Source organism: Crocuta crocuta, unplaced genomic scaffold (assembly GCF_008692635.1).
Source record: "Crocuta crocuta isolate KB4526 unplaced genomic scaffold, BGI_CrCroc_1.0 scaffold556, whole genome shotgun sequence".
NCBI lineage: Eukaryota > Metazoa > Chordata > Mammalia > Carnivora > Hyaenidae > Crocuta > Crocuta crocuta.
In genome coordinates, this window is record NW_027527436.1 from 1,379,733 (window position 1) to 1,389,193 (window position 9,461).

Sequence of the window (9,461 nt, forward strand, 5' to 3'; positions counted from 1 at the left end):
AAAACCCTATAGTTTTTCCTCCCATAAAGATCTTATCAATTTGTTGAGGAACTTTAGGCTAAAATTAATATCTGGATATAGGATGGTACACCTGGAAAAATAAAACTTTCTGATTCTCTTTAAACTTTCAAAAGGGCTGTTACAAGGAAATGTGTGAGGAATAGATCTGTCTAGTTCTCGTGTAATTTAGACTTTAGGATTTAGAACCTAAGAGAAGATAACTAAAGGGAGAAATGATAAAATACCAAATACTAATTTGTGTTCTATTAGAATTTTCACATCCATGGACCTATTCCTACATTTAACCGTGTAGAATTATTTGTGTTCAAAATAATGGGAAACATATACCTCATATGGGTAATAAAATATACCATCAATCATCTTCTGAAATGATAGCTCAAAGCTTCTATTTCCTACCTGAAGTTTGACCATTTAAATAAATGGCTACCTTACAAAGAAATATTTAGCAAATAGAATTTAGCTGAAGAAACATAGAGCAAAAGTCTATACCTTAAAATATTTGAAAATGTTATCACCTATTTACTGTAGTGAGAGTTGGTATACTTTTATGTTCATTTCAGTATTTTGGTGGCAGAATATTGAAGAAGTAGAGCTGTAATTATTTTCTTTAAAATGTTTATTTATTTTTGCAAGACGAGAGGGAGAGAGAGAGAGAGAACAAGTGGGGGAGGGGCAGAGAGAGAGGGAGACAAAGGATCCAAAGGGGGCTCCTCACTGATAGCAGAGAGCACAATGCAGAGCTTGAACTCACCAACTGTGAGATCATGACCTGAGCCTAAGTCAGGTGCTTAACTGACTGAGCCACCCAGGTGCCCCTAAAAGACTCATCATTTATGCCCCACTCCTCCTGTTCTACACGCGTTTCTTCTCAGATTACAATCGAAGGCATGTACACTAAGTACTCCCAATTTTGTCTTTCACTGTAGATATTAACCAAATATAGAATATCAGCCCTCTCATGCTTCTTTCCACAAAAAAGTATCTTTCCTCACATTACAGCAGTATTTTTAAACAAAGAGCATATCTCAGATTCATGTGAAACATTTATTTGTTTGTATGTTTATAAATTATAGATGCCTAAACACTCAGACCTACCAAATCAGTACCTTGGACAGAGTGGAGCCCAGCATGTTTATTTTTCAGCAATCCATGGTTAAGAAATTGTGCTCTAGAAAGCAGAGATAATTATATGCTCTTCCTGACAATTGGGGTTTTCCTGCTGATGTTGTCTCTGTTGCGGCTTGCCCTGCTGCCTTAGCACCTCTTTTAATAACAGGTGTGGTAGGCCCACTGCTGGCAAAAGTAGAGACCAACACCAGCATCCTGGAGCTGGATTCTTTCCTAATGCTGTTGCTCTCTTCAGACCATTAATTCTGGCCTGAGGCCAGAGAAGGAAGGTGGGATAATTTTCAAAACCAGAGTATCAATGCTCAGTGTTATGACTGAGTCTAAATTAGAGTCTAAATTCAGTGACTAAATTCAGAGAAAACTCTATTTCACACTTATTAATAGCTGTTTGCTCGTATTCCTTATATCCTTTGCTTATACCAGCGTCATGCATTGGATTTACTCAAGAGAATACGAAAGGAGACAGACTTCCAGCTGATGAGAGGCTGCCCTAGAAATGAAGCAAAAGCAATGGTGACTCAAAAAAATCATAAAAATCACAACAGGAAGAGTGAGTCTAATAGTAGTAGCTGGTTACTATAACCGACATTTGTCATATACATGATCATCTCTTGAATAGTGTTTGCACAATTGGGGGAAATTTCCATCAATCCTGTCTCTCAGATGTAGAAACCAGAATTTGAATTCTCAGACTCCCTTGCACATTAAAAAGTGGATATGTGACTTATACTTTTCCAGTCATACATACAATTTTGTTCATAGTAAGTGACTGGTGGCAGGGACTTTGTGCTGCAACTCCAGTGTTGCTGCTGTGGATGGTAACAAAGGATGAGAAGAACGTCAGGAGTTGTGTGATTGATTACCTGCTGAGGCAGAAGTAGAATTGGTGCTGAGAAGTGGCTTTGTAAAGATGAACACCTTTCATTTTCTGCTTGATGATGGAAAGCACAGCACCAGAAGTTTCCTCAAGAGGCTCATTCTATGGTGGGACTCGGCAGCTGTTTCCAGAGGAGAATCAAGATTATCCCTGTGAACTTTCTATCAGGCTTTTCCTAATTTTTAAACAAACCCTGTGTGTATGTGTGTGAGTGTGTGTGTGTGTGTGTGTTCGCTCACGCACGTGCATAAATGAGGCAAAGTGAACTTTCTTGTTGCAGCCAAGTGCCCAGAGCATACATAAGTAGGACTGTACATGGTTGCTGGCAACGTAACTTCCATTTATGGAGAACTGTACTTTGTTTTCTGGTCAGGTCAATCCTGAAGACAGTAAGAATTTAGCTAGCATCAGACTTTATCACATGGCATGCAGTGACAAAATAAGTAAATTCCCTGTAACTGCTCTGAATAAAATACTTGTTGAAAGCAAAGCTTTAGGGGAACCAAAAGACTATTCAGATAAATTGTATAAGAGTGAGAGATTGATTTCATGCTTTTAATTATGCAGGAGGGCTTGCAGAAAAGGAGAGATATGTGCAAAATCCCAAATTCTCAGATCAAGGCAAAGTCTGAGAACCATGAAGGTTGTATAAGCATTATAAAGAACCTCAATATTTGCTGCCAAAGCATTAATGTGGCCAAAAAGTAAACACAACATTTGCTTTTGTGAATTTTTGGATTTCAATTATTTTTAAAATTTAAACCTTAACCACATTCCTTAAGAGAAAGCTAGGTTGTTGCTGAGAAAAAACATAATTCTACGGGTTCTATGGAATGGAATAAAGACATATGGAAATATTCAGATGATTCAAATGACTCAAATTCCCCTGGATCCATAAAGTTCACTGACTCTCCATTGCTAACCTCCTCTTCTGCATAATGAAAATATATCTGCCTTGTTTTAAGACCCTTTTATTTTTATTGTTAATTTTTAAGACCCTTTTAAAACAAAACAAAAAAAAAAACCTACTTGAGACAGTTACATAGCAAGAGGAATCTAATCCTTATGTCTGCCCTCAAAATATTATCTTACTAGTCTTACAAATAGAGTCAAATCCCAGTATGTGCTTGGTGTGAGGGAGAGAGCACTTTACAAAGCAAACTAAGAGACGGTTTTCACAGCAGTATACATAATTGCAAGATTTTCCAAATTGGTTAGCTGCAGATCTGTGAAATACATGTGGCAGTGGATTCTGGGAATACAAAGGAGAGAAGTACAGTTTTAGTTATGATCAATTTGCTGGTATGGATACAGCTCTCAGACATTCTTAATTCAATGTGGTAACACAAAAGTCAGAAACTAGGGGCGCCTGGGTGGCTTAGTCGGTTAAGCGTCCGACTTTCGCTTAGGTCATGATCTCGCGGTTCGTGGGTTCGAGCCCCGCGTCAGGCTGTGTGCTGACTGCCAGCTTGGAGCCTGGAGCCTATTTCAGAGTCTGTATCTCCCTCTCTCTCTGACCCTCCCCTGCTCACACTGTCTCTCTCTCTCCTAGAAATAAATAAAAATATTTTTAAAAAAAGGTCAGAAACTAATTGATTGTTAACAATTTCTTGACTGAAAGTTGGACCAATGTGTGACTTTGCTAAATAAAACAAAAATGCCAGAAATGCCTTCATATTATGTGGAGAGGTAGAAATGTTAGAATGGATGTATTATGTGCAACTTTCTCTGCCAACACTTAACTATTTCCTGCAGGAAGCCACAGAAAATATTTTCATTAAAAAGACTTTGAGAAATACCACAAAGAATGAAACACCAGTATCTTAAAAGTACTGTGGTGCTTGTTCTGTTTAAGCAAGATAGATGGATAATGACATTTCCACTTAAAAGGATTCTTAAGAACAATTAGAAGATTTTAACTTAGGAGATAAAGTGTGGTCAATCGCAGTAATAACTAGCAGAAATCTTTGGGCATGTCTGTTCGATCAAGGATCTCTAGAATAAAGATAGAATGTCAGACATTGAACTGTTCATCTTTACCTCTTTCTCAAAATAAACATGAATAAATAAACAAAAAACTTCCTCTAGTTAATGGGAACCTCATTGAAACCATCAAGTTACTCATAATTTTTTTTAATATTTTATTTATTTCTGAGAGAGAGAGAAAGACAGCATGAACAGTGGAGGATTGGAGAGAGAGGGAGATACAGAATCCGAAGTAGGCTCCAGGCTCTGAACTAGCACAGACCCGACGTGGGGCCTGAACCCACGAACTGTGAGATTATGACCTGAGCCAAAGTCAGACACTTAACCAACTGAGCCACCCAGTCTCCCCAAGATAGTCATAATTTTTAAATTTCATTTTCTGATAAAGTCAATCACAGAATAAAAATGCAAAAAAAACCCAACTTCAATTTTAACTCTGATGTGTACTGAACAATCTCCTTAAATAAGACATGGGCCAAAAAAGAAATCTCAAGAGAAGTTAAAAATACTTTGAGCTAAATTAAGATGAATTACAAGTCGTCTCAATTTGTGAGATGCAACAAAAGTAGTATTTACAGGGAAATGTATAGCATTGTATGCATATATTAGAAAAGAAGAAAGATTTCAAATCAATAATCTGACTTTGCACTTTAAGAAGCCACAAAAAGAAATAACAATGTAAGCCTAAAGCAAGAAGAAGAGAAATAATAATTAGATCAGAAATGAATTAAATTGAAAACCAGAAAATCAATAGAAAAAAATCAATGAAATCAAAGTAGTTCCTTTGAAAAGATAAGTGAGATTTTATTAATCTAGCCAGGCTAACCAAGAAAAAAAAAGAGAGAGAAGATAAAAGTTACTAAAATCATAAATGAAAAAAGGATTATTACCATGTATCCCTTTGATATTAAAAGTATAATAAGAGAAAGTTATGAAAACTGTATGGCCACAAATTTGATAACTTAGTGGAAATGGATCAATTCCATGATAGACACACAAGCACACACAAAAACCCAAACCTCCCAAAACTCACCTAAGGAGAAATCCATAATTTGAAGAGGCCTATATCTATAAAAGAATCTGAGTCAATAATTAATAACTTCCAAAGGAAAAAACATCAGATACAGATAGTTTTCCTGATGAGTTTTATCAAACATATAAAGAAGAAGCGATTCCAATTCTCTATAATTTTATCCAAAAAATAAAAGCACAGAACCACTATCCAACTTGTTCAATTAGGTCAGCATAAACCTAATACCAGGTGAAAAAAGACATTATAAGAAAGGAAAACTGCAAAACAAAATTTCTCAAGAAACATCGATGCAAAAATCCTCAACAAAATATTAACAAGTCAAGTCCAACAATGTGTGAAGAGAATTCTACACTCTACCCCAAGTGGGATTTATTTAAGGCATATAAGTCTTGTTTCAACATTTGAATATCAATTAATATAATCCACAATGGCTTAAAAATCATCTTAATTGATGCCAAAAAATTATTCTACACAACCCAACACCCACAATGATAAAAACACTCAGCAAACTACACATGGAAAGGAAGTTCCTCAGATTTGGGTTTGAGAATGAGTTTGCAGATACAACACCAAAAACTTTCCATTTAAAAAAATTGCTATTTTAAATTTACTAAAATTAAAAACTACTTTTTGAAAGACACAAAGAGCCACTCTGGAAGACAACACAAATATTTTTCTTAAACAAACAAACAAGCAAAAGAGCAAAAAAACAAGACCCAAATCATATTCTTAGTTTGTGCTCTTTGATATTTACCCAAACGAGTTGAAAATTTATGTTACCATAAAACCCTAAACATGAGTATCTTTAGAAACTTTATTCATGACTCACAAAAATCTGAAGATTTCCTTCAATAGATAAATAATTAAACAACTTATATGTCCACATAACACAATATTATTAAAAAATGAAATGAAATGAGCTATCCAGCCATGAAACACATTGAACAACCTTGAATGCATACTGTTAAGTGAAAGAAGATAGTCTAAATAGTCTACATGCTATATGATTCCAATTATATAAAAAGTAAAAGGTAAATGTAAAAAGACGTAAAAAGATCAGTGATTACCTAGGGTTTAGCATATTGGTAGAGGGAGATTGCGGAGGCTTAAGGGGTTTTTAGGCCAGTGAAACTATTTTGTGCAATACTGTAATGGTGGATATGTGACATGGTACATTTGTTAAAACTCCTATTACAGTACAACACAAAAGGTAAGCCCTAATGTAAGCTATGGACTTTGGTTAATAATAATGTGTCGATGTTGGTTCCAGTTGTATAGATGTACTACACTAATGTGTGCAAAGGAAGTATATAGGAACTCTGCATTCTGTTCAACTTTTTTGCTTTAGGTTTCTAAATCTGCTCTAAAAAATAAAGCTTATTAATTTAAAAAAGTATAAAGCACAAAAAGACAGCAGATAGCTTTAGTATAAATTGCTAAATAAAAGAAGCCTCATTCATATGTGGAATTTTGGAAACAAAACAAATGAATAAAAGAGAAGAAGTGAAGACAAACCAAAAAACAGATTCTTAACTATAGACAACAAAGAGATGGTTAGCAGAAGGGAGGTAAGTGGAAGCAGGATGAGTGAAATAGACGAAGGGGGTTGAGTACACTTATCTTGGGGCATCTGCGTGGTTCAGTCAGTTAAGCTTCTGACTTTGGCTCAGGTCATGATCTTGGGGCTAGTGATTTCCAGCCCTGACTAGCTCTATGCTGACAGCTCCCAGCCTGGAGCCTAAAGTGGATTCTGTGTCTTCCTTTCTCCCTGCTCCTCGCCCGTTCATGCTCTGTCTCTGCCTTTCTCAAAAATAAATAAAATTTTTAAAAAGAGTACGTCGATCTTGATGAGTACTGAGTATTATACAGACTTGTCAAATCACATATAGAATTGTCAAATCACTATATTATGCACCTGAAACTAACATAATACTGTAAATTAACTATATTGAATTAAAATAAAAATTATAATTAAAAAATAATCATTACATTCATGAAATGAATTTGACTTAGATATGTAAAAAAATAAATAAATAAAAATAAAAGAAGCCTGTCTAAAAGGTCTACGTAGTATATGACTCTATTGATAGGACTTTCTGGAAGTCAAAACTGTAGAGATAGCAAAGAATATCAGTGGATGCCAGGGCTTTAGGGGATGGCGGGAAAGATGAGTAGGTGAAGCACAAGAGAATTTTTAGGCTAGTGAAACTGTTCTTCATGATATTGTAATGGTGAAATATGACATTATACATTTGTTAGACTCATGGAAATTTATAGCACAAAGAGTGAAACTTAATGTATGCAAATTTAAAAGAATCATTTAGGAGCTCAGGGAATCCCAGGAAAGAATATAGACTTTGACAAGAGAATTTAACTGTATTACAAATGTATGAAAAACCTCACTGAAGAAGGTGGGAGAAAGGTGCTGACCTCAGTAATCTTAGAAATGAATTGAGTCTGTAAGTTAAAAGGAAAAGAAACTGAACATACGCACTTTGCTCTCGTTGATAAAGTATCCCAAGGGCATATGGGTTAACGATTTTGATACCATTATGTAAGTATACTGGAACTGAAAACTTAAGCAAATTGATGATAGGCAATGGGAGCCAGCATTCTTACTTTCTCAGTGGGGTTTACAGATAAGCTGGAGACTAGAACGATCCATGTGGTAATGGGTTAAAGACATGAGTGTGAACTCATGTGTAATTTAATATAGATACAGATGGAAATTTAGATGATTATAGATATGTGCATATACATAGGCTGATTTGCACACATGAGAGGGGCTGAATGAAACAACACCCCTGTAGCATTGAGCACACCTATCATAAAATTTGGGTAAACAAGACCTTCACAAGATACTCCCCAGTGTTTATCTTTAGTTTATATTAAGGCTTCAATATTTATTCAAGTAAAGTCTAGGAAATGCCCCTTATGGGAGGTATTCTATATAAATAAATTTATTTCAAAAAATAAGTCTTGAGTCATGGTACTGAAATTAGACTATATAGTAATAATAATAATAAAATTTCTAGAGGTAATAAGGCTCAATAGCACTGTTTTATTCACAAGAATGAGAGTAAAAGGCAAAAAAAAATCTTATTCTTGTCTAGTCTAAAATAACTTGTCTCTAGAGGAGACAAGAATACACACATATTTTAAGAAATACGGTAAGGTAGTAGTCAATAGTCTTAAGGGAAATACAGTAAAATACACTATGGATAACAAAATAGATATAAGTTACCTTCAGAAAAAGGAACCAAAGTAGTCTTCATTAACAGTATTACTTGGTCTGGAATTTGATGTAGCAGTTAAGAATGAGTAATATCAAGCTTGTGAGGATTTGTTTTCCCTCTTGAATGGCTTATATCATCATTTTTATTGTGTTTACACATTATGTTAAAAGCCTTCTTTGTCAGAACAAAATTAGCTTATCAAGGTATTTTGTTTTTGATCTATGAGATGATTCATTGTGTAACATTTAAAATTTGCAAAACAAACTACCCCAAACTGAGTGACTATAAAAAATACCTTTCATTTACTTTAGTATTCTGTTGATTGACTGTGTGCTTCTGACCTGACCCATCCTGGGTGATGGGCTGCGCTGTCTCATGTATTCATGTTCAGCTGGTAAATCGCTGGTGGTTGAATGATATAGGGTGGCCTGACTGTCCAGGCAAGGCTACGAGTCAGGGCATCTTGATTCTCTTCCATCTAGTCTTTTACCCGCACCTGTAGGCTAGTTTGACATTATTCACATGATAGTTTCAAGAGCAGAAGCACTGAAAGATGGTGACACCATTGGGCAAGTATTTTGTATGCCTCTGGTTGCATCACAATTGCTAATATTTCACTGACCAAAGCAAGTCACATGGACAGGTCACAATTTAAGGGGTGGAGAAATAGACCTCACTTCTAGATAGGAAAAACTGTCACACTCTTAGGGACATGAACAGAGGGATAGGAAAATTTTGTGTCATTTTTGCAATGTCATCGCACATGATTTCTTAGAAAATAATTACTGGATAAAATATTGCAAACTTGGGCCTGTATGTGGTTTATATGCTAACAATACTCTTGAAAATATAACAAAAGACTATTGAGACTTTTAGAGACACTGGAAAATAAATTTGGCAAACCTCTATAATAAATGGGATAACATGATATGTTTGTGAAAAAAAATATTTGATCATGATTAAATTCACTTTATATATATATATATAAATCACCTTATAACTTATATGTATAAAATATAGAAACACTGAAGTTACAAACAAGATGATTAATACATTAATAATACCTTCATTCACTTAAATCTCGTTGACCCTTTTCTGTGTGTCTATGTTTATGTAATTATGTTCACATATTGTCAAAGTGGCTTAGATAAGTTTGACTTGTAAATTCTAGAAAGCCTTC

The 9,461-nt window shown here is 35.0% G+C and overlaps 1 long non-coding RNA gene across 1 annotated transcript; it reads right to left on the minus strand.

Annotated features, from left to right (window-relative positions):
- Positions 1–1,051: 1,051 nt before the first annotated feature.
- LOC144227881 (uncharacterized) lies at positions 1,052–8,836 on the minus strand. The gene is made up of 3 exons (XR_013334061.1): positions 8,577–8,836; positions 2,013–2,147; positions 1,052–1,639 (listed from the first exon to the last, which is right to left on the minus strand). It is a non-coding gene; the product is annotated as an uncharacterized LOC144227881 (long non-coding RNA).
- Between the last annotated feature and the right edge of the window lie 625 nt (positions 8,837–9,461).